Source organism: Camelus ferus, chromosome 23 (assembly GCF_009834535.1).
Source record: "Camelus ferus isolate YT-003-E chromosome 23, BCGSAC_Cfer_1.0, whole genome shotgun sequence".
Classification (NCBI taxonomy): Eukaryota; Metazoa; Chordata; class Mammalia; order Artiodactyla; family Camelidae; genus Camelus; species Camelus ferus.
The window spans coordinates 22,424,216-22,449,620 of NC_045718.1; the positions used below are offsets into that span (position 1 = coordinate 22,424,216).

Consider the following 25,405-nt stretch of genomic DNA (forward strand, 5'->3'; position numbering starts at 1 on the left):
ATTCACAGCTTTAATCTTATATTTCCATGCGTATTGAGTTAAATGTTGTAAAACTATCAATTCTGTCAAAACCTAGCAAAGAGAAAACAGGACACCATGCAATCTTAATGTCCAAACTGACTAGTGATTATCAGAAATTAAATGTGCAGGAATTCCAAATCTTTTTTGATCTGAGATGTCTAGATAACTTTTGTTTTTCCATAATTGTATGAGGTTTCTACATAGTATTTAAGAATCAATTATATTGCAATTGATGTAATTAACTCTAATAATCCATTAAAAGTCAGTAGGAGGGCTATTCAAGTCAATAGAAAAGAAGGAGTATATTATGAAGGTGTTATTAACCTATACAGAATTTTACCAGACATTTTCTTTTCTTACATAATAAATACACAGCGGTTAGGAAGGCTGTCATTATAATTTTATGTGAACAATAGTCCATCACTTCTTTTCCTGTGCAACCCTTAACTAATTCCATGTACCATGCACAAGTAAAATGAAACCTTTTCTAATCAGGGTACAGTCAAATCAATCATCTATTACTCCATGATTAAAGAAGAACTCCTTCCCAGCTGGGTGGAAGAGAACCAAGGACCGGCAGAAGTTTCCAGCCCACCTCTTCTTTCGGCTGACAAGTCTTTTCTGATGGCTGTCTGTATGTTGCAACTAATCAAAGATTAAACAGTCATCCAGAAAGTTCCGTTTAGAATCCTCTAGCAATCACTAAATTGCCTCTGAAAGGGTGGCTCCATGTTCCCTTGGGTGTCAAGTGAACTCCAGAGCATTCCAGACCTTTTCCGTTACGTGAGAGGAAAAGGTCCCTCTCCCTCGCGGCGTTCCGCATGTCCACCCTCCTTCCTCAGGCACCGCGTTTGTCCTTCCTAGCTGGGACCCTCCCGGACATCTAACACAGCCAACCTCCACAGAGCTGGCCAGGTCATCCCTGGGGCTCCAGGTCACACGGCAAATGCTAGGGGCTCAGCCTGCTTCCCCTCCCTTCTCCATTCCCAGTACAGTAAAGTCAGGAGAGCACAGCACACTAGTCAGACAGTTCACAGGTCACCAAACACACAGACTGTCCTTCTCCGAAACGATGCTCATTTCTCACCAGGCACCCAGTTCTGCTTTTCCAATTGACGATGAACCAAAAATATTGTACAGCAATATTTGCATGAGAGGACACTTCGTTGCTGGTCTTAGCCAAGCACCCTACTCTAGACTTCATTAGGAGTACAGACTGTGTTTGCTGTTTCTGGCTTCATATCTGTATCACGGCAACTGTCCCCATAGGTGGGGACAGCATGCAATATCAGGAATAACATTTCCCACACAAGTAACGGCGATGCCTGCAAAGGTTCAGAGCTGCAGGGGTGGTGGGGGAAAGAGTACGGCCCCTGGAATCACAAGACTTGGGGTGAGTACCGGCGCTGCCCTGCATTGGCTGTGTGACCCGGAGGCTCCTCTGTCCCCTCATCTGTAAGGTGAGTAGAAAAAGAACCCACATCATAGGACTGTTCTCAACTTAGCCCCTTTACATTAGGAGGAAATGAGACGAACATGAGAAATAAGCTTTGTGCATCAGAAAACACTACACAAATCTGAGGCTGTGTTTATGTTGATAGCACTGTTCAAAGTCACCGAGAGCTCTCAAAGCCAAGGAGAAAAGGGATAAAGCAATAATGCTCAAACTTTGGTTCACATGAGATTCATCTCAGGACTTATTTCAAAGTACATATGCCTGTTTCCCAGGTGATTCTGATTCAAACTACAGGCTGAGAGACAGTGGGATAAGGGATAGGCTGAAAATGGATTCCCATTCACTCATCAGATATTTTAAGCACTAGGAAGCCTTAGAGGATACAAATAATTACGAGATATGGTGCAATGTCGAGCTCTACATGTAGAAAGAAGACAAACATCCAGAAATAGATAAAATGCAAAGCTGTGGATGTCAAAGCAGAAAAGACAGTTCATATATAAGACCTCTTCTGGTTTCTCCCTGGAGCCCTGAAAAACAAATTTGTATTCCCTGGAAGAAAATTCCAGTTCTCTCTTAATCCTCAATTATGCACTGCATGAACCTCAGTCCTAGGCCCTGAGAGTCACCATGAGTCACAGAGTCTCAGGCAGGAGTCAAGGAGAGGGTTTGGATCCCATCCCATCCCCTCTCCTGGAGAGCCAGGCCTCACCGTGAAGAGACATCTCTTACTCAAAGGGTTCATCTCAGAGGTGGAACAAAGGACCCTTTTCATTCTGGAGAACTCCTGTTTTATGCGGTGCAGGGAAAGACCAGATGAACCCACCAGAGGCATGGGCAGCCACAGTGACTAGAATATGAGACTTCCCCTCTGAAGGTTTCACTTTGAATCTCCTCCCTAAGGCCAGTCCCGGAGAGAGCGTTTGGACACAGCAAAGCAGTGGCTTCAAAGTCACAGTGACTTTCTATGTGCCTGGGAGGAGATGGAGAATGTCACCTTCCTTTTTTCTGAAACTCCCATCATGACTTTGTACTGGTCCCAAGAATACAGAGAAAAGAGACCTGGTCCCGGAGTCAGGAGACCTGGGCTGTCATTCTGCCCCGGCCAGTAATGAGCTGGGGAACCATCTCTCTGTCTTCGGCCACATCCTCTTCCAAAGAGGAAAACTGAGGGGACTGATGTCTCCCCGAGCTACTTCACAGGATTAACAGGAGGGCTAGATGAAAACCTCCTTTGAAAAGTAAAAAAAGATCACCGGGATATAAGAAATTAATATTCAAGCCCCCAGGTTAAAAATGTCAACTTCTCAATTATCCAATTTGATTATGAACCTCGTCCCCAAGATCACTAAAGTTCTCTCTGCCGCTTTGCTTTGAAGGTAGAGGCTGGTCCTCTGATAAGTCACTGCCATTGATTCCTTTGCAGATAAAGACGTGCAGGACTAGAAGGCCGGGCCTATTGAATTCTCTCCGACTCTCGCGGGTGTGCTTTCCTCACTCCAGGCCGACAGACGCTTGAAATGGCCCTGCTCTCCCACCCCCGGCCTCCGCCTGACCACACAGACCTGGAGGGACCCAAGAACAGCTGACCCCGTCGCATTCATGTGACACCTTTGTTCAGCGCTAAAATCCACTTGAGAGGGGAAAAAAATACCTCAACCAGGAAATAAATCTTTTACTGCTATTTCATCCTCCCCTCACGTGGCGCTGGAATATCGCTTTAAAGAACATTCTTGTGGCCTTTCCAGGGCTTTTCCTTTAGGTCTGCAAACAGGAGTAGCCCGTCCAAGGGGAAACTACTGCCCAGCAGAGCAGTTCTTCAAAGGGGACTTCTTCGGGCAGGAAAAGGGAACGTCTGATACTGTAGCTGAATAAACAGACTCATCAAGCCCCGTGCCAGACTGGAAAACCAGGCCCCGTGAGCCCGCGGCCGCCAGCCACGCAGCGCGTGCGCGCCCTGGCGCTGGCCCCCGGGGCTCGGGCCTGCCGTCTCTCCGCTCTCTCTTCCGTTCTGCCATCTTCACCAGATGCCTTAATGTCCCTGGGTAGAGAGCTCCTGTTTTGATTATCATTAATTGGTTGATGTAAGAGGCTCTGCAAGTTTCCAAGGCTGTTTTGGAACCACAAACTGTCCCATCACCTCTACGCTCACCTTCTCCCTCAACCTTCACATATTCCCACAGTCACCGACATTTCTCAGAAAGGAGCTCCATTTAGGGGCAGAACAGACAATTCGCACCCTCGATGTTGTAAGCCTTGGACGGGAGGCTAACAGAATCTGAGAGCTGGGCGGGCCCTTCAAAGGTCCTTATTTTTAGGAAAAGCTACAAATTTACAGACTCAGAAAAAGGGAATCGTCTACTCTGGTCCAGAGTCAACAATCCATTTGCGACACAGTTCAGTGTTTCACGGTCTATAGTAGAAGGACTTCCAAATACTTCAAATAGATTTACACTGTATTTAGTTTTTCCACTTGAATAGCTGGTCATAAGTGAAATTCCAAACCGAGGTCACAGTAAGGCTTAGGCTTAAAAATTGGAATTTGTCTTTTCCATATGGAAAATTTTTTTTTCTTTTTAAAAAAATTATGCCAGTAAATGTTAATGGTTATTTGGATAATCTGGACACTAACTAGTTTTATTACCTTCTATGTCCACACATACTCATATGGACAGGGGCAATTCTCTGTGGATTTCCCAAGACACATTATCAATCCTATGAGGACTTTTTTTCAATCATCCAAAAACTAGGCAGAGAGTCTCACTCTGATTGCTTTAATCATAATGTTTAAACCCTCTCTTAAATATTTATTTGAGAAAAAAATTCTTGGATGATAAATGTATTTGGAAAAAATTGATAAAAGTCTGCAATACCTACTTTGAAAGGGAAAACTCAGCTCTTTAATTCACTTAGCTTCTATCCACCATCGGCTTCTGGCTCGTTTATTATCACACTTCATGACTGTACTATATAAAACGCCTCTGTAACTGGCTTTATAAACTTCAAATTCCAACAAAAGCAACAACAAAGAATCGAAAAAAATTAGCAGGATTAAGTAAATATTAGCTCAGTACGGATATCTGAGACCCAAAGCATTTTTTCCCTCAATAATACGTTCAGCCACTCAATCACATCCCACTTCCCCATCAACGTTAATGCATAGGATGTCATCTTCTAAAAACTAGTGGAGTTTCACACCACATGTTTGTCCATGCTGAACACGCGTCAGTAATTACTATGGAGTAAGCGAAGAGCAATGCAGGTGTCCTTGCTGTCATTAATCACCACCACCAACTGAAGTCCAAATTAGCCTTGAATTGGTAAACTTATTTTACTAGTTGCCCAGCACTATGCTGTATCTACCTTTGAGGAAGGAGAAAACAATTCTATTTCAGCTACTCAGATGCTGTCTGATGAGTAATACCTGGAGGGTTAGAAATAGCTCATCAACAAATAGATATCTTAAATGATTTTTGTATCGGCACCACCAAAAATTGCCTATCAAACTAAGAAGAAAAAAAGCCAGTGACTCTTTTGAACCAGTAGAATTTTAAAATGCACCTCCTCTCCATCTGACTTGCATAGATTAGGTTCTCAGTTATGCAATCATTGGCACAAACACCCTCTTAGACATGATGAAGGGAGAAGGTGGGAGACATTCGCTGCAGTTACCTTTGCCCAGGTTTTATTTGTTCTGCAGATAATAAACTTTGGACTTCTTTACCCAACCAGTCATCTTGCACAAACAGTAAACACTCTCAAAACTTTCTGTACCCAGGGGACTCCTGAGAAAACAAAACTGGGAGAAAAAAAGCATGATTAATATCTACTTTCTTCGGTCAACATCCTAAAGTTGAGCAATTTCTCAACATCTTAAAAGGGACTGTCCTGCGTCAGGTTGAGAGTTAGTAAACTACCTATTGATCAATTAACTGAAATCAGTAGTAACTGGAGTCAGAATTCTGAGCTTGCAAACACCCACTTCTGTAACTATTTCCTGTTCCTCCACGTAGCATCATGAAGACCTTGCCCACATTCATTCTTTGTAAGCAGTCATTTCTAACCTTTTAGGTCACATCCCTCCATCAATAAAAAAAATTTGAGGCAACCTGTGTATTTTTACTTAAAAGTTACATACGTATTTCTGTAAAACATTTCATGTAAGATGAAATTTAAAATTGAAATAAGCAGAAGATTTAATATTTTCTTTCTGTACTTTAATGGATCATTTTGGATTCTCCATAGGGTATGGATATCCTACTTCTGAAACCACTGCTTTAAGAATGCGATGACCCACCATTCCTGCACTCGGTCACCACCTTGCCCTAAGCAAAACTTGTTTTCAAGAAAAGATCTGCTATCAGTTATTATCACTTTATGCGAATAAAGACCCATCATTATATTAATTCTTCCAATAGGATTTACACTAATTATGAGAAGAAAGCTTCAGTCCATATTAATGTAATATCAGTGATATGGAAATAATTCATGATATTTGGAGAAAGGAAAAGTGTTTCCTGGTGACCCTGAAATCAGACAAATCGGGATGCCCCTTATCAGTGAACAGGCAAGGGCAGCACCAATCTTTGATATAAAAAGCTTTCGGGGACAACCAATTAGTTAGAAGAAGGAAGAGTAGAGATGATACGATGGTAGGAGATTTTTCCTGAGGCCAATCCTAAGTTTTTACTAAAATTGTAGGTTCAGCGTTACAGCTCTTTTAGAATTTGCCTAGTAGGTTTTCCGATCTACACTTGAAAGCCCCTATGGAAAAAAAAAAAAGTTGTATGTTCATTTAGGGAGTCAGCATTGGGGGAAGTATTTAAACATTATAGGGGAGGAGCTGAAGTTCTCCAAGCCATCCTTGTGGTTCCCTCACAACCAATGAAAACAAAACTTGATAAATCCCACAAGGCCAACACAGAAACTCAAAGGCTCGGTAGCCTCAAGTTGAGAAGTAAGACTTCTATAAATCTAGGGGAAAAAAAATCATTTTTGCCCCAAATAATCAGTCACAAGTACTTGCACAGCTCAAGTACTTACGTTTGTCATGGATTTATGGAAAGAATTTTCTCAGAGGATGGAGGGGAGGGTATAGCTCAGTGGTTAGAGTACATGCTTAGCATGCACAAAGTCCTGGGTTCAATCCCCAGTACCTCCATTAAAGAAATTTTTAAATAGATTAATAAATAAAAATCTAATTACCTCCCCCCCCAAAAGAATCTTCCCTGAGGAAAAGATGAACAATGATCTAGATTATTTTCATCTTTATGAAGTTGAGGTGCTCTAAAAATCTGAATAATCCATTATAATATATATTGATCTAATTCATCACTTAATTATACAATAGTCTATTTTATTATAAACTATAAAAACAAAAGATGTCAACCAACTGTGGAGAGATGTCTCCTGTGTATGTATACAATACTACACATTATTATGTGTGTATGTAAATATATATATGCATGTACATATATGTATATTTGTGTGTATACAGAAGCTCCTGCCGGTTTACCAACTATTTGGGCAAATTAGATGCCCATGAAAAGTTATAAAGTGCTATATCTATCGGCAGGCACAAAACAACAACCTAACACAAAACACGTCAAGTCAGCATGTGCTGGCCGAAGGAAGAATAGGATATAATTAAAATCTATTATGAATTTCCAGATAAGGTAGAAACAGGCATTTCAGATAGGTAAATAAATTGGTATGAGAAATGGAAAGAAGTTTCATTTAGTAAATCACACCCAGGGGACATAAGATTTCCTAGTGGGAGAAAAGTATGCACATTGATGAAGAATGAGCTACAAAGTTAAAGTGAATGGATTGATACAGGAGACTTGTTATATGACAATTAAGCCAAAATTTATTTTTGTTTGAATCAGTCCTGTCCTTGAGGCAAAGTATATATTACTGTTGCTGTTTTACTTAAACTGTCCCCTATAATGTCTTTTCATGCTCTGTGAGATAATACAGCATAAAGACATAACCTAAGAAGGCCCAGTATGATACTAGTTCCACGGCAGGGAAGTTGACGAGTGTACCCAGGAATTCTGCGTGCTCTTGGACCTTTTCAGGCTTTGACCTTTGTCTCTGAAATGTCAAGGTATCTCTTGTGTCATCATGAGTCCCCTCCCCCAGCCCCTCATAGCTGTTACACCAAATGGACACAAACTATGCCAAAAACAATATGATCTGAGAATTGCTGAACAGCGCTGATTCTTCTGTCAACACTCCTGTCCTGAAATCTCCTTTTACTTAACAAACCTAGATCACCTTCCTTTCATGATACAAGAGAGAAGAAAACTGAGGCAAATAATCCATTACTTCTCTCCAACAGGTAATTCTCAGGAGGGAAACTGACAGAGCCTGCCTGTCTAGTTTATCATGTGTTGTCCAGGCTCCCTTCTTGCTTTGTAATGGTCACAAGTTGCTCCACTTGCGTGAAATCAGAAATGCTCAAAAGAACAGAAGCTTGTCAGGAGCAAAATCTGACTTTTCACCTTTTCTTATAGTCCTTATTATGAGTTTAAAAAGCTAATTTCTGCCTCCACATCTGGCAGGAACTCCATATGTTAAGCTGCAGATGAATTTCCCAGTTTTATTCAGACTGTGTTTTTAAAAATACATGGATGAGACAGCTCATCAAATTGATTAGTCAAGTTATAGATTAGATAACTACAAATTTCATTCAGTTTGGTTATTGGGAAGGCCAAAATGACCAGAAGGTCAAATGATCAGAATAACTCTTGGACAGTTTCATAACTAAATATACTTGGTATTGAGATTTACTGTTCAGCAGTGGATAGTAAAAAACCATCATGTCAAACTAAAGTTAATTAAGCTAGATTTTAATCTCCACAAGGGCAGAGGCAGTGCCTGGTTTATACAACACTCTTCCCCAGCACCTATCATAGGGCTTGTCATATAGCAGGTGCCCGTGGTGGCTTGTCATTAAGATGACCATCATCAGTTCCCTTCCTCCTTGAAGGCACAAGCCATTCCACTATTGTGAGGTGGGATCTATTTCTTCAACTCCTGGAGTCTGGGCTGGCTGGTGACTGCTGTGACAAACAGAAGAGAGAAGTAACCTTCTTGACCTCTAGGACAGAAGAGGCTTTGCAACTTCCACTTGGATTTTTTTAGAACACTTGTGCTGGAGAAAGCTGGTCACAAAGTAAGAAGGCTGATTACCAAAGTACCAACAAGCTCCGAGGATGCCCCGGCTAATCTCGTGGAGAGAGAGAGGTCCCTGAAGAGCCCAGTGACAGGCACAGAGTGAAGGAACCTTTATCTAGCTCTAGCCTCAACCACCATCTGACCAGAACTGTATGAAGTTCTCCAAGAAAGAGCTGCCCAGCTTTTGCCCACCAACACCAAGAAAGATGCGTGATCATAATAAATGATTGCACTAAGTCACTAGGTTTTAGGGTAGTTTATTACACAGCAATAGATAACTGGAACAGTGTTCAATGTTTATGGAATAAATAAATTAATTGATAAAAGAAGCCTCTAAGAATAAAGGGTTCCCTAGTGAACCCAGCAAAATCCATTAAATAGATTATTAAGGTGATGTCAACAACAGTAGAGACTATCAGAAAATTGGACAACTCTGCGGATAATTAAGGCCAAGAGGAAATCTGCTACAGAGTAGAGAAAGTAATTTTTTTGAGAGTGGAATTTTCCAGATTCACTAACCATCTTGACTGTATTCACTAGATGACTGCTAAATGCCCTATTCCCCTTTACACAAAGTAAACTCATAATTGTGTTTTAGCCATGATTCTAAGTGCAACATAGGAGAAAATATACTAACCAAGAAGGCACCTGGATAACCAAGGGAAAAAGACATTGTGAAGCCTGATTTTTCCAATGAAGACTCTCTTCTCTCTATTCTTTTAATTGTATAAAATAGACTTTGGTCTCGGTACACTGTGTAAAGCAACTAAATATAGCCAGAGACCAGGGTGGGTGGGAATGGAAAAGAGAGGCTAAATGCTGGGCACTAGCAGCTGTTACATCATCACATCCCCCATAATTGTGCTGTTATGCACACAGCTCTCTTCAGCTGGATAGTCACCACTTGATAATGATGAAAAGATTAATTAGTGACATGATCCATATCTTTCATTTCTTTGATGGTTGTAAGTAAGCCTGAGTCATTCTACCATTATTTTTACTATAGGCACAATAGTCTTACCCTTTTTTGGTGAGGAAAGTAAGTATCAAGAGGATGTCTTTAATCTTCCATAGAGTTTCAACTCTTAGCCTTTTCAGATGAAATCACACCAGGATCCCCACCCTCTCCTGAGTATCCTTTCCTCATGGCTGAACAGGTCCTTCCTAATAACACCCAGACCCACCCTATCTCCTTTTTACTTCCAATACTCCAAACCTTGCCCCAGTGTGAACCCATAAACTCCACTTTCCCAAAAAGAACCCCAACCTGCCAGAGCATGAAAGTCGTGTTTGGAACCATATGAATAAAATATAGACACACTTCGACCAGCTCTACACAACCAACTTGATAACGCAGTTCAAAGCAAAAAACTATGTAACTGACAGTCTCCATGGATCAAAACAAAGCGGACCATTGTCAAATCCTCCTCCTTCTGGATATGCAGACAGGACCTGAAACTCAGGCTTAAGGTCACTGGTTGAGCAAGTAGCTCTTCATGGTCACTCTGACAGGCTAGGAAGGAACATAGCTTAAGCTGGGGCAGAATCTAGGGCAGTCATTAGGGAGAATTAGCAGATTCGATGCCAGGAGACCTTGAAATTCAACTTCAGTACATGAGGACAACTTTCTTATTTTTTTACTGATTCTGTTGTCATTCCATCCAAATTAGTTCAGAACAACTTATTGTCTGCTTTTGTCTGGCACGAGGGTTAGAGACTTGATTAACATCCGCCCCCATGGAGTTTTCAAGAGAAAGCAGGTTACAGAGGAATGACCACCTGAATTTCCTATAGGAAGGACAAGAAGCATTTGTACCAGAAATTTTTTGTTGGGACTCAGTAAGTACTGTCTTTGTCCTTCTAAGCACCCCTCTGTACCACAAGGGCTGAGAGCCTAAAAACTACATTTCCCAGGCTCCCTCGCCAATAGAGTTCGTGGTATAACCTGCCATTGGGAAGTGCAATCATTGGAAGGTAGAAGTAAAAACCATTTTTCTCTATCAGTAGTTACAAGCAGGTGTGTGGGCACTGGTAGGGAGCAGACCTGGGGCTACGTGTCAGCTTCTGAGCATCCTCCTAAGAATCACCCCCTCTCAGTGCTGCAGAGCTGAGATCACCAGCGGCAACTTGGCTTCCTGGTGATTTTTCCACTTGAGATTTTTTGGAAGTTAGTAACAAACCCCTTGACCTTTATTCCCCAAAGCTCTCATGATTCTACACACCTCTAACCCCCTACATTGCATTCCTTCCTGATGGGAATATTTCAAGGATATTAGTCAGAATGGGATAGGTATGTTTCAGGAACAACCCCCAAACTCTGAAGAGTAAAACAAAATACACGTTACCTCTTGTTCAGGATGTGGGCTGAGTGGCTTCTAACTTGTGGCTACACTATCTGAACACATGGGTCCTCCAAGACCCCAGAGGAAGAGGAGGAGAGAACACAGAGAAAAAACACACATACTCTCCAACTCCCTGGAACAAAGGTAGCACAGGACTCCTGCTGACTTTCCGTTACAAAGAATTGGTCCTGGGACCATCTCTTCCATTCAGCTCATATTCCACTTATAAGAGCTAGTCACATAGTCCCATATCAATGCAAGAGAGGCTGGAAGTGTAGTCTCTGGCTGAGCAATTGCTTCAGAAACCATTCTGCACTGGGAAAGGGGAGGATAAATCTTGACTGGTCAGCTAGCCATCTCTGTTGCAATACTAGAAAGTTTTCTTTTTTCTTCTCTTTGCTTATCTTTTCTGCCACGTAATTTGTTTCCCCTGCTTTAATAACATAGCTTCCTCCTATTCTAATTTTTCTTCCTTTTTCCTTTGACAGGCACTTTCTCTCTTTAGCCTCTGTTTGATTTTACTTTCCTCTCTTATTTCACTGTTAATGACAATTGTAGCCTTCTACTATCTGAGCAATTTCTAAGCGTGAGATCAAGAAAAAAAGACAGGGCTGTTATCTTGTCAGAACTGAGAAAAGAAGTCATCTCAATGCCTTTTTATTCCAACTCAAATCCTATCTATTTCTTACTGCTGGAAGTCACAGGCAGTAGAAAGGAGCGGTCAAAACAAATCTAAGAGAGCAAACAAAGTGTCTGCAAGATTGTTGATATTTGTTACACTTCCTTGTTCCATGTTCTTCAGTTTTTTCAGGTTCTGTGCTAGCTTTGGGGCAAAAGTTTCAAGTGTTCATTTGTTTTCTCTCTTTATTCAATTATTAATAGAGACCAATAGAGACCTAGGGCAAAAGTGATTTAGACAGTTTTCAACTGTCCAATAACACAACCGTAGTGTTTAGAGGGTTTTCTCTCACTTGCAGATGCAACTTCTATCCATTTTTCAGTTTGAGGGAAGAAAGAAATAAGACATTTTTGAAAACGCAAAATTTGAACATTTCATAATGTGCAAATGCTATAGTCCTCCATGAGAGGAACCAGCACAAGTAACTATTTCTTCCTCACAACCTACTCTGCTCTATGCTTTATTTAGGGGGTAGAGGATAGAGGAATAAGACTTTAGTTCCCATACCAATAGCTCCTACCCTTTGGAATAATCCCAATGTAATGAGCTGGGACTGGCCCACTCAGAAATGTGGGTTTTCCAACTTTAATTGAAATCCGTGTTGAGCAATACTGTGTCAAAGCTGTGTCATTATTTGGCAGAGTCCCAGTCAAGTCATGGCCTCACAGCATCTTTCCATTTCTATGCTTGCCCTCTTTTCTGTTGGGGTGGCTGACACAAAGCTAGAGCCCTGGAGCCTTGACAAGCTCCCAGAGGCACTTTTGGGTATAAGAGCACTATCCAGTATATTTCAAGCAGCAAAAATAATGATACATTACATGCTTTATATTCTTGCCAGACATCGTGCGAGCATTGTCTGAAATAAGTCTCTCAAAAACGTTATGAGGTAGGTATTTTTATTATCATCCTTATTTTACAGATGAAGAAACTGAGGCTTAAAGAAATTGTCACTTGTTGAGAAGATAGAGCAATTAAATGTTACTTTGAAAATTTAAATTTGGCTGTTTGACTGCAAAGGCTGGAGGGTAACCACTCTATCACTAGCCTATTTCCATAAAGTTAGCCTAGTCCCTAAGATTAGCATAATGATGATGGGAGTAGGGCAGGGTGAGTCAGCAGAAAATAAGAAAAAAAGGAAAATTCCCATGGAAATTAATCATAATAACAATAATTACTAACATTTCTTGAGCACTTACCATGTGTCAGGCACTGTTCTAAATCCTTTCCATGGATTAACTCATGGCATCTTCACTACAAATCCTAAGAGATAACCGTGATTTTTATTAGCGTCTTAATTTTTTTTTGCAGAAACTGAAGCACAGAGGAAGGACTTAAGTAAGTTACAGGCTCACACACCTAGCAGTCTGTGGGCTGTAGAGGAGTTACAATAAGACCCTCACAAATCTGTTCATCCTCCATGGAGATAACTATGGGGAAACCAGAAAAATAACTTTCAAAAGTTCTCCAGCACAGCTTACTTTCTGTGATTTACTCACATTGTCAGAAATATCTGTAGGGAGCAAGACTCCAGAGCCCTGGCCCAGCCCCTTTCCCCAGTGTGAATGCAGGAAGTTTGGGATGACGCCTGTGTGCCCTCAGAACAGTCCCTTCACCATCCCTCCCTCACCAGACCCAGAGGGTTCCGGTGCCAAGGAGTTCTTCTGTCCTATTGAAAGCAAAGAATGCTTTGCCTCTGAAATAAGTACAAAGAGCAAGCAAATTTAGTCAGTTTATGCAAAACACAGGATGGCATCTGCCATCTGGAAAAATACACCAAAGCCGTGAGCCGTCAAGGCCCTTTCAAGACTTTGGCACATAAAATCAACATTTTTTTTTAAGTCTGAAAGGTCCCCGTGAAAGCTCCCAGCTTCGTTAAATATAATTTCCCCTTCTCCCATTCCTGTTGCTGGCCATCCACTCTCCCATCACATACACTCCCAAGTGAAAAAAAAAAAATATATATATATATATGTATGTATTTTTCCCCCTTCTCAGTGGTACAAAGGCCTCTTAGAAGATGGATTTGACAAAGAGGGTTTTTAAAAGGATGATAATTTTTTACATCCTTTCTAACTACCTTCTTTTTTACATTTAAAATGGTTTAAACAAATAAATTTGCCCTTGTATTGCATATATATATACATACACACACACACATATATCTGGAAGATAGTTTGGCATTGATATTCCCAAGGCCCAGAAGTTGCAGGTCTTTGCGATTCCAAGTTCCTGATACTGCCTCCATCTGCACTGGCTTCAAGGAGTTCAAGACAGATGAGAACAAGGAAGGCGGCTCAGGCTTTGCCTGGGGGCCAGGCTGGGTAAGCAGGGCATCCAAGCAGAAATGTGTCCATCCGACAGGAGTGGAAACAAGATGCTGGCAATGCTTACTGAAGAGTTATGGTTAAATGGACAGGAATGGAGACCTGGAAGAATCACTGATGTGGGGTGAAGGGGAAGCTGGTCAAACCAAACGGACTGAGAAACGACAGAATCATGGGCGAGGAGAAGTTATCTATGGGCTTGGAACATGGTCAGAAAAAGTGAGTAAGACAAGAACACAGGATCAACCCATAAGTCGTAGTAGCTAAAATGCCATGAGTTGGGGGAGGTTATAGCTCAATGGTAGAGTGCATGCTTAGCATGCATGAGATCCTGGGTTCAATCTCCAGTACTTCTTCTAAGAATAAATAAATAAGTAAACCTAATTACCTCTCCCCACCAAAAAATAAAATAAAATAAAATTTTAAAGAATGCAATAAATGATTCCCATGGGCTAGCTACCTCCATGCATTATCTCATTGTCACAACAACTCTATGAGGGAGGAACTTTACATATAAAACGGGGGTCCAGAGAGGCTGGGTTACACTGCTGATGGCAGTGTCTAGATTTAAAGATGCGAGCCTGATTTCAGAGTCTATCCTTGTAACCACCCTGTTTCACTGCTTGGCATGTATCTGGATAGCCTAGACTAGAAAGATATATGTAACACAAGACTGTCAATTTCCCCTTAATAGTAAAATAATAGGGGACTTTGATTTAATGCTTGCTCTGAATTTCCATAGTCTCTGTTTTATAATCAAAATGTTTTGAAGAGTTACTGGGAAAGAAGCTAAAACTTGCTTAATGAAGCTGAAACTTGGTTATTGAAGAAAACTTGGTTTTCTCAGGTGCAGGAGACAATATCAGGCCAGAAGCTGAAGCGAGGGTCTGGTGGCAGCCAGGACCAGTCCTAGCACTGTTCAGATCTGAGCTCTTTGCTGTCTACACCCTTTATCTGCAACCATTCAGCTCTCCCCAGGTCAACCCCTCCAAGGCTGAGGCTCTAATTTCCAAGGTTGAACCTTTGGGAGTAGGGGAGGGATTGCAGGGGGCAGGGAGGACAGTCTGGGGAACAGTTCACACCTCCACATCTCCGCGGCTGATCTGATCAGAGCAGCAGATTCTCTGCTTCTTTTCTTCACACAGTCTATCCATGTTTGTTTGACCCCTGGCTGACTGATTCTATGCCCCCATTTAGAAGGACCTGGTGATGGGATATTTCTCAGTTGCATTAAAATGAATGTTCTTTCGATCATTTCTTTACCCTTTAGATTAGGGAGACATGCTGAAGTTTCCTAAATGTCGGTGTGGTACACGTGGCCTGCTCTAATGCAAACAGGCATAGTGTGGAGTCCGCCAGATCTCAGTTAAAATCCTGGCTCTGCCACTTGTCAGCTACAGGGAACTTATTTAATTTCCCTGGTCCTCAGTTTCCTTATCTGTAAAATGCAAGATGCTAGACAGAAGGTTTGGATTGGCACAATAAGTAATAATAATTATTATTATATAATATATAATAATTAACTACTATAAACACATTAGATTCTATCACACATAAATTCCAGCAGAAGACCCATTCCTGCCACTTCTGGGATGTTGCCAAGTTGCTACAGAAATGATGTGACAGTGGACTCCAATATATTATTGAAATGACATTCTCCAACTCCAGGGGCTGAGGAGTTTGTTGCTATCACAGAACCCCCTTTAGGCCAGTCTTTTGAGTGTCACTTACACCAGTTTGGAAGTAATCTGCTTGCTCGCCCTTCCAGCAAAGGATGTCATGATCAGCTAATGGAAAGTGACAAGAAGGGATATAATGAATGAGAGGGAGTTAAAGTTTGGGATGAAAAAAAAAAAAAAAAGCCTTGTTCTTTTGGGGAATGCACAATGCTAAGCATACCATGTTAAATCGTGCGTGTCAAATAATGGACTAATTAAGAATCTTCATCCATTTTTTTCACATCTCATTTTTGTTGCCCTTTCAAAGATGTATTTTCAAATTAGCTCTTAGCTCTTTAAATAAGCACCGAGGGGAAAGAAAAAGAAAAAAGAAACCTTGTCTATCAGAGAAGCAGAAGATAAACGTAAAAGAAAATACACAGGGAATGGACATGGGGACTTTGTGGGAGATGTTGAGAAGTTTGATAATCGTAGCAGCAACTTCTTGAATAATGGAATTTAATAATGTATAATAAACCATGATCCGAGAGAACTCTGATTCAATCCCACTAATTGTCTGAGCCAGTGAAATGAAGGCAGGGTTTATCGTGCCAACACGCTGCTCTTGCCACTGCACCGCAGGGGACAGGCCATTGTTCCCAGCTGCCTACCTCCTCACACCCGGAGGGCACACGGTCCCTGCCCTCCAGACACCAGACTGAATCTCCTGCTTTCAATGACAGTCCTAGTTCTAGGACTTTAAAGTCACAGAAATGTAATTTTTGCAATCAACAAACTATTGTATTAAGTAGAGAACAGAGGGGTAACTAGATACAAAGCCTTCAATTAGGTTAGAAAGAATAATAACCAATATGCTTTCAGGCTAATGCCAAAAAGTACAAAAACCTATAATAAATCTAATTGAGCACATGATCGTAAGCACTGTTTTTCTACCTACATAGTTCTGCTATATTAAGGTAGACTCCAAATAGAGAAACATCGTTTTTTTTCATTGTTATTAAAAAGGGTAGGTTTTTTTTTTTTCTTTTTAATTTGGATCATTTTACCAATGTCAAAAAATGGGAAGGTATAATTAAGAAAAATAATTTTCTCTGTCCTTACTCATTGATTATATTTAAGCATTAAAAAAAAAAGGAAGGAATTGAAGCAATTGTCTGGATATTTCAGGTCTCCCCCCAAAGATCAGAGGTTTCTAATAAAAATATATTGTTTTTGCCTAGATTATTAAGATAACAGCCTTAGTTTCCACATTATTTTATGAGTGTGGGCCTGTCTACTGATGAAAAATATTTTGTAACCATTTAAAATACTTTTTAGGTTTTTCTGACAATTAAGTATATAATTTTTTGTACCTCAACTTTAACATATCTCAAAAATACACAGTCTAAAATTCCACAGAACATTTTGCAAAACAGTTATGTAGATTACTAAACCTTAAAAAAGGTTAAGTATTATCTTCCCTTTCCCAAAAAGGTCCACAAAAGTTTGGATGCATTTGGGGGCAGAAAGGGGAGAGAAATACCTCTGTAAACTGATAGTCTAAAAACAGGAAAATTAGTATTGTGCCACGGCTATGAGCAGCTAATAAAGAGAACATGGTTAAAAGAGATTAAGGTTCAAATTAAGGTCAGAAAAGAGACTGATTGAGGAAAACTGCCATGTTCCGTTGCATGGCAGTTTAAGTGAGACAGTTTCCCCCTGAATCAGTCTTAGGTTGAAAAATTACACTGTTGGGGTTAATAAAGAGGCCAGGCATTTGTTTGGACTGAGACTTCAATTAAAATGTTATTTGGGGCAGCCAGAGCTAATGTCTTGCTTAGAGGTACACTGAACTGCCTTTTAAGAGGATAGAAAAAAAAAAAAAAAGAAGAAGAAGAAGAATAAAAAAGACCACCTAATCTGTCAAAGACCCTGAATAACTGGCAGAAAGAATTGTGTTTGCTGGACCTGTGCCCAACTCAGCAGTGAGCATTCTTAAGGGTTTTGTGACATCATCTGAGGCAGCTGAGGTTTTCTGAGTTTTTGATTGTTGCACTGGGTGAGGAATCTCGTGTTCAGCTGAGCCTTCTTTGAAACAAAGAAAAAAATCTGGTTGGTGTAATTCACTTTTTTTTTTTTTAATGCCATAAAAAGGATAGGACCAAGAATTCTGGGTCTTCGTCTCATAAGTCTATCCCAGAGACAAAAATTGATGAATTTCTCCATCCATACGAATTTGCTCACAGTTAAACAAAAACCACCAAAGTTTGCTTTCATTTCGTTTCTTCAGGGGGAGTGAAAATCTACCCTGAATAAGTTCCTTGCCCTCCACAGTCCCTCCTGTACTCCACAGAGATTCACAAAGCATGCGTCCTCTGGCCAGCGCTGGGCATACCTCGGCCAACAAGGCAGATGTGGTTTCCAACCTTTACGGGAAGGAAAACAGTCAATAAGGGGAAAGATAAAGAAATATAATTACAAATTGGTAAGACTGAAGCAAACAGGGTGAAAATGGAGAAAAACTCTATTGTCCTTCAACCTTTTTCTTAACCAGTCCCATGAGCAGCGACTGTTTGAAGCCCTCATTATTAGTGCCTGGGGTGACTGAGAAAGCTGGTTAATGCTAGATATAAAATATGTGATTTTTCTGTTGGGGAGCTGGGGATCTGGTCATGCAAAGAGTGGTACAAACAAAGCAATGGACGCCTACAGACGTGCAGACCCAGAAGAGGCCCCTGGGGCAGGCAAAAAGATCTAGGAGTGGAGCCAGGTGATGGCACAAAGGAAAAGGTGCACTAGGGTCCAGTGACAAGGAAAGGAACCATTCCTGTTGCTCATTTCCTCCATGCTGTTCAATCTCTTTTTTAACCAACTCTAGAGAATGGACCTAATTTATCTGGATCTTAATTCACATTGACCCGCAAAAGTTCTTTCATTCAAATGAAAGAAGGTCATGAGGGATGAGCAGCCCAATTTCCCTCTCCCCTTATCCCATCAAAATGGAAACAACACAAGGCTGACAGAAGATGTTTCCTCTTTAGAATATTCTTTAAAAAGTCCACCTAGGTTGAAAGAAAAGTGCCTACAGTCTGAGCCACAGAGAGGCACGATGCAAAATGGGGCCGATTTAGTACTTTGACAAATGAAATGCCAACAATGAGATCATCGCCACGGGAACCAGGGAACCAGCAAGCTGAGAAGTAACACAGCATCATGAGTGCTGCGTCTGTCCAAGTCGTGGCAAAAATCTGCCAGGCCCAGATTGACTTCATTAGTCATTGAGAAGCGCAAAGATCACAAACACACAAAAATCCTCCTCCTCCTCCTCACTGAGAAAGAGTTGATCATCAGTATAAATAGAAACTGATTAGAACACCAATTCTTCAAAGCATAAATATTTCATTCACCAACCAGTTGCCATTTTGCCTACGGCAATTAAGAAGAAAGTAAAGCAAAGCTACCGCACCAAAGGTGTGACTATAATCAATCTGTACAGGGAGGGAATCAGGTTTGATGCAACTTCGTATTGGATATGAGGTGAACACACAGACTGCATTGTCCCAGACGCAGTCAGGGACCCTGGGGAGAAACGAGCGTAACTACACAACAGAGAGACTTCTTCACTTCCCTTCCCTCCTTGGGTCCACTTGAGCCACTATGATTTTCACTGAGCCAATGTTCGTCAGGGACTCTGCAGATGTCGGGCACCGTGTTGGGTGTGGGGAGTTCTACCCTGAACAGGACAGCCACAAGCCCTTCTTTCTTATCATCTGCAGCTTATCTTCCGCCTTCTCTGACCCGTTACCCAGCTTAACTTTTTTCCAGAGTATGTATCACTACCTGACATTGTATCATCTCTGTATCTGTTTCTTGTTCATTGTCTCACATATTAAAATACAAGCCTCTTGGGAAGGCACTTTGCTGTCTTACTGTGTGGGATCCCCAACGTCTACGCCACAAGAAGGGCTCAAGGAATATTGGACAAATAAGGCTTATGATCAAATAACTTCCTTTCAGTTATGATAAGTAGAATGAAAGAAAACCACACTTGTTGGGAGCATGTATCACTAGAGTTTCTAACCTAGGAAATGAGGGAGGCCTTTCCTGAGCAAAGGACTTTTAAATCTCACCCTCATAAAGAGGCGGGGTTTGTCTGGAGAAGGAGCTGGAGGTGGGGGGCTTTCAAAGAGAAGCAACAACGCCTAAAAAGGTGACCATGGTGTTGAAATAACACGGAAAAGGCCAGTGACATGGACATGTAGGAAGAGTTTCAAGAGGAGAGGCAGGAGCCGTGGGCAGGAGCCAGATTATGCAAAGTCCTGTAGGACACATTCAGAATTTGGGGCTTTATCCTAAGAGTAATAGGAAGAGTTTTGGGCAGTGACTTGATCTCCAAGTCGTTAATCTCTCTGATAAGCACAAAAGCAAGCATTTTAGTGGGAGCATTCTGAAATCAACTGGGCTTAGGAAATAGCTGGACCTTTTCAGCAGGTGGAGAAGAGCAAAGCACGAAGACCCAGCCTTATTTACAGGGTATACAGCGGAGGCACCACATCCCAACAAGCAGCATGGGGAGGGTGGTAACAGCAAAAGGATGGGAGTCTTGGTCCCTGAAGAGAATGCAGCCAAGCTACAGAAAGGCGATGTGCATTCCTGGAAAACTTAAAGGGAACTGAGAAACCCCAGATGAATGTGCCTGCTGTCTCCTTCCTGTTTTGAGGCCATCACTGTCACCGAAAGCCCCTCCTGGTCTGCCAGGCCTCCACTAGTGCTCTGAATTCCAGCAGGAAGAGGCCACCTCCAGTGTCCCCAGCACAGATGCAAAGTGCCTCTTTCAGGCTTTGCCCAAATTACTATCCCTCACTCCACTCTCATGGTGCCTCCTGACAAACTACTGGTCTCCTGCCCAGGACCAAGCACTAAGATGTGACACATAGTATGTACCCAATTAAGTATCTGTCAGATTAATGTTAAAGAGTGTGCTAAAACGTCATTCTTCATACCTTTCTAGCAATCATTTATTGTGTGTCTACTTTGTGCCAGACACAGTGTTGAGGTCTTTTCACGTGTTCTCATTTAATCCTCACAATAATCTCAAAAGGTGGATATTATTATTATCCCCAGTTTGCAGACAATGAAACTAAGGCTCAGAGAGGTGCAGCCACTCCCTTAAGATTTCTCTCACCATGCACCAGCGACGTGAACTCACTTCCATTCCTCTCCTAAGGCCCTGGTCAGATTCTTTACTTGTTTATGCTCACCTCCTCCCTGAAGGCCTCCTTGACACTCCAAACTGCCATGAAGAGAAGCCTCAGGGCTCCTCAAGTACTTCGTGTCAGCATATGTTCATAACTGTCCTACCCAGTGTCTCCCCAACCGCACTGGGAATGCCTCAGCAGGGGCATGCGGTGGGGGGGGGGGGGTCTCATTTATCTTGTGTCCACCAAAGTTGAACACAGTGTCTGGCTCCAAATAACGGGAGTGTAAATTAATATTTACTGAAGAATAAATGGACAGATAAATAAGCCCTCTTAAGAAACTCATTAAGAAAACACAGTCTACACAAATTCTAACAGATAAATGGAAGCACGATCACTCACATTAACAAGAATTCTACACTCCCCACCCTTTTCCCCCTCCCCACCTGCCACAATACTGGTTTCTGTGGTAAATTGAAAAATCTGGTTCATTTTTAAATTAGAGGTAGTATACCGTTACATGAAGGGAGAAAAGGGAGTCAGGAAGACATTCATATGACCACACACAAGCCTTGGGTCCACGCTCAAACTGACAGGACGTCCAGCTGTGGAGCAGGCAGAAAAGGGAATTACTCACTACCACCTGATTCCCCCTCACAAGCATCGACAAAGCTCTACCACGTTTAAAAAGGCAGGAAGATGAGAGACGATGCTTTTCTAGCTTGGGACGATTTATATACCATAGAAATATTTAACCCGGACGTACAAAAGCTGAAATACTCCAAACCAACCAGAACTCAGAAGCTGGAATCTCCCTGATGAGATTACCCTACCAGAAACAACATGTTTATTGTCTCATAAAAGACGTGTCACCTAACAGTTCATAATAAGGGGTCTGAGGGAAACAACTCACCCATTGTGAAGTCAATGTTCAAGTCAATATCCCTTGGAGAGAAAAATATTGCTCATTGATGGAGATTGATTTTTCTTTTCCTTAAGAAATTCTCAAGGGGTAAACAACCTTTTTTTTTCCTTCGTAGTGAAGGTAACTAAACATGCCAATGTCAAGGTCTATATTCCCCTATCATCATTAGTATGATACTCAAAAATTATTAGTGTAATTTACGAATGTCTTTCAACCTGTTGAAAACAGATGCCAGTTCCATTTTAAAAATCTCATTTTAATATCCAAGCAACAGGACCACCACACAGATAACTTGATGTATGTCTTTTGCTTTACTTAACAGCACTGTCATTTGTAAGATGCTTTTTGATGTTTTAAAACAATCGAAAATTAGCACAAAAACTAAGAAAACTGGATCCTAGAGTTGTTTCCTTACAAATTGAATAATGACTAATTTTTTCTAAACTTCTCACTGTTTCTCACTTGTACCCCTAAATGTTTATAGCAACATTGGATCTAGCTGTTCATTGACTGCCTTCATGAAAGCTGGAAGTTTTAATAGGCAAAGGGAAAATAAGTCTGGATTTAATTGGTTTTATATTTAACATGTTGCTTCAGGATGTTGAATCTTTCAGATTTATTTACAAGGCTACAGTAGATTACATTGCCTAATTCATAGATTGTCTTCTTAAGCTAAATGTGTGCCAGAAAGCAAGCTTGCCTTCTACCCTTTTGAAACTCAGAAGTTGCATAAGAAAGAACAGATGGATGATTTGGGGGAAGAAAACAAATGTCACTCAATTAATGTTTGTTGAAAAGGGAGCCACAGATCACTGGTGGAACTTCCACCCATTGGCAATTTCCCCAAGCAGCCAAAGATGAATTGAGCACCCAGGCTACTGAGTTCTACAAGGAGAGGAGAATAATGTGTTGGTGATTGCAGAGGCTGAGCTGTGGACCCAGCAGAAACGTAGCTGGGTGAACCATCTTCTATATGCAAGAATAACACTGCTAATACCCCAGTAGCCAAACATGCCATTTTTGTTGGGGTTTTTTTTCCTGTGATGGAGATGGATTCATAACAAGCTACGCTCTCATGCCCTATTTCCCCCATGTCTAAAAGAACACATTTTTCAAGAGGCTTGAACAGATAAAATGAGGAACAAAGTTCATTGATTGACATACAGCCGTGCCCTACAACATGACTTTATGAAGAATTCAAACTACACTTATACTGATTTTTCTCACCTAATAGTTTAACTACAAGCACAGGGTAACATACTAAATGCTGTACAGAACAACGACAAAGTAAGACAATAACAAAAAACCAAAACATTTAAATTAAAAAAAAAAAAAAGTAAGACCTAACCCATCTTCGTAAAAACTTGCTTCTGTAGGAATTAAAAAGAACTTGATCCACGAGAAGTATTAAAATCAAATCTTTATTAAAATCCTACTTCTTTAAAATTGAAAAATTACCTGCATGCTTTGGTAAGGATGTGTGGTTGCTTATCACTTAAAACCTGTTTCAGCTTTTATCACAGATTGGACGGTAGCTATCAAGGAGAAACAAGGAACAGAAATATCTATAGACACTGAGAATAAACTACAAACTAAGATGAGCAAGGCAGGAGAGAGAAAATATGGTCCTCTAGGAAGAATAATGAGAAGACATCTGGGGTTTGATTCAAACTGACCAGGAACTGAATAGATCCCCAAGCTCTTTTGAACACACACACACACACACACTCTGAAATTTCCAAAAGTGAAATTTCCAGAAGTTATCCAAAGGAGTTAGCCTAATAAAAGATTTCACTGGCAGATACAGGAATAACTTTACCCCTTCTACGGTGATCCACGAGTAGACTGGATGGCAGGCTAAACAGACCTTCTATCAAAAGGTCCCACCTAACCCTCCCACTCCAGCAGGGTTCTGAAGGTGTCAGCAGGATTTGGTTGACTGGACCATTAATGGAGCTTCGGTTAATTATTGACTGATTAGAGATTTACCTTATCTTTCTATCAAAGCTGGCTCAAGACTTAACGGTAAGCAATTTAGAGCCAGGGTGAACCTACCCACATGCCTTTTTCTTCTTCTCCTTTGGGTCACTTTAGCTTGTCCTTTCCTGTAATTCATGCTCAGGTCAGAATGGCAGGTCCTGATGGTGCCTGGGAGTCCTCAGAGGACTGGAGATGAGCAGGGCCAAGTTCATGGTGAGGCATCTCTAGAGACAGAGGCCCAGGAGAGTGCTGCCTTTTGTGAAACTTTGCTTTTGGGCCAGGTTCTCCCATTAAGTCCCTGGAAGAAAAGCAATGACTTTTTTGTCTCTAGAAATGCTGGTGATGCTCGTGGGTCAGCATCAGTCGAAGGCCTCTTGGCAAAGCCGGGGAATCAGCACAGGCGGCTTGGGCCCAGCTGCCCCAGATAAGAGGTGGCCCGTGTTAATCTACAGGCTTCCTCTGCACCTCAGCAGGGCCTTCCTTTTCTAAACAGTCTCCCTTTAATGTTGGCGAATGTTGTTTTTCCATTGACTCAACATCTCGCCTCTGGTGGTAAGCCAGTGGGGAAAGTTGGAGCGGGGGAGGGAGGGGGAAAGTGAGACAGAGTGATGCCAAGGCAGAGGAGAGAGGGATGGGGAGCCGCACTTCCAAACAAGCTGGACACCTGCTTTGGAAAGACAGTGCCCAAGACTAAAGTTCTTTCTTCCTCTTGATTTACATCAGCCTTTTGTTCCTGCACGGCTGTGCTCAGCCCTGGGCCCCCTCCCCACGGACACTGCCCCCTTCACTGGGAACTAATTCAATGTGGAAACCACCATGAGGAATTCATAGCTTTTTTCTATGAATTTCACTGTCTTATCTGAAGGAAAGAAAGAAAAAGAGGGCTATTGGAGGACACTAAAGAGGAAAAAGAAATTCTAGGGAAAAGATGAAAGCAAAGATGGGAGGAAAGCAAGAGAGAAGAAAGAGATTAGAGAGGAAAACAGAAGAGGAAAAAGGGACAAGTGAGGGGGAAAAAAAGAGGTCTGGAAAAGAAAAGCAAAAGAGAGAGAATAAAAAGATAAAGCAAAAACTTGAAAAGAAAAGGAGACAGGGGAAAGGAGAATGGCTGCCAAAAAGTGAAATCTGAAATGAGAGGCTTTCCCCAGAAGTTCGATTTTTCAAGCCACAGGACAGACCTAGGGTTGAGGATGGAGAGGAGTCCCCTTTGGGGCTTCTCTGGGCAAGACAAGGTCAAGGGGCATCTTCAAAACCAAATCTTGATTAGAGCTAGCTAAATGTTTTGACTTGAAGGAGACATGAAGGATTAAAAAGCAAAATAGAGCAGCATGAGCAAGAAAGAAACAGGAAAAGAAAGAAAATTGAAAAAAGCAACAAAACTCATGGGAGACACAAAGGGGATGAGAGAAAACACTTCTGAATCAGCGAGTCATCTACTAACAAGCTGCAAAGATTTCCAATGACAAGTTGTCACATTAGTTTAGTGAAACTGAAGCAGTACTTATCCCCTTTCCTGTGCTTAATCTCTCCCTGCGTGCCACAAAAACATGCTACCACGTTTAATAGGATTAGTTTCGTTCACTTTCTCCCCCCACCCCTTTTATTTTTTACAATTCTATTTTCAACAATACAGGGATCCT

General features: G+C 41.5%; 1 long non-coding RNA gene and 1 other non-coding gene across 2 annotated transcripts in view; one reads left to right on the forward strand and one right to left on the reverse strand.

The window, feature by feature from the left end:
* The window catches only part of LOC116659235, a 125,960-nt gene that overhangs the window by 89,326 nt on the left and 11,229 nt on the right, over positions 1–25,405 (reverse strand). The window lies entirely within an intron of this gene.
* On the forward strand, positions 6,182–6,243 carry LOC116659439. Its single transcript, XR_004314832.1, has one exon. It is a non-coding gene; the product is annotated as a U7 small nuclear RNA (small nuclear RNA).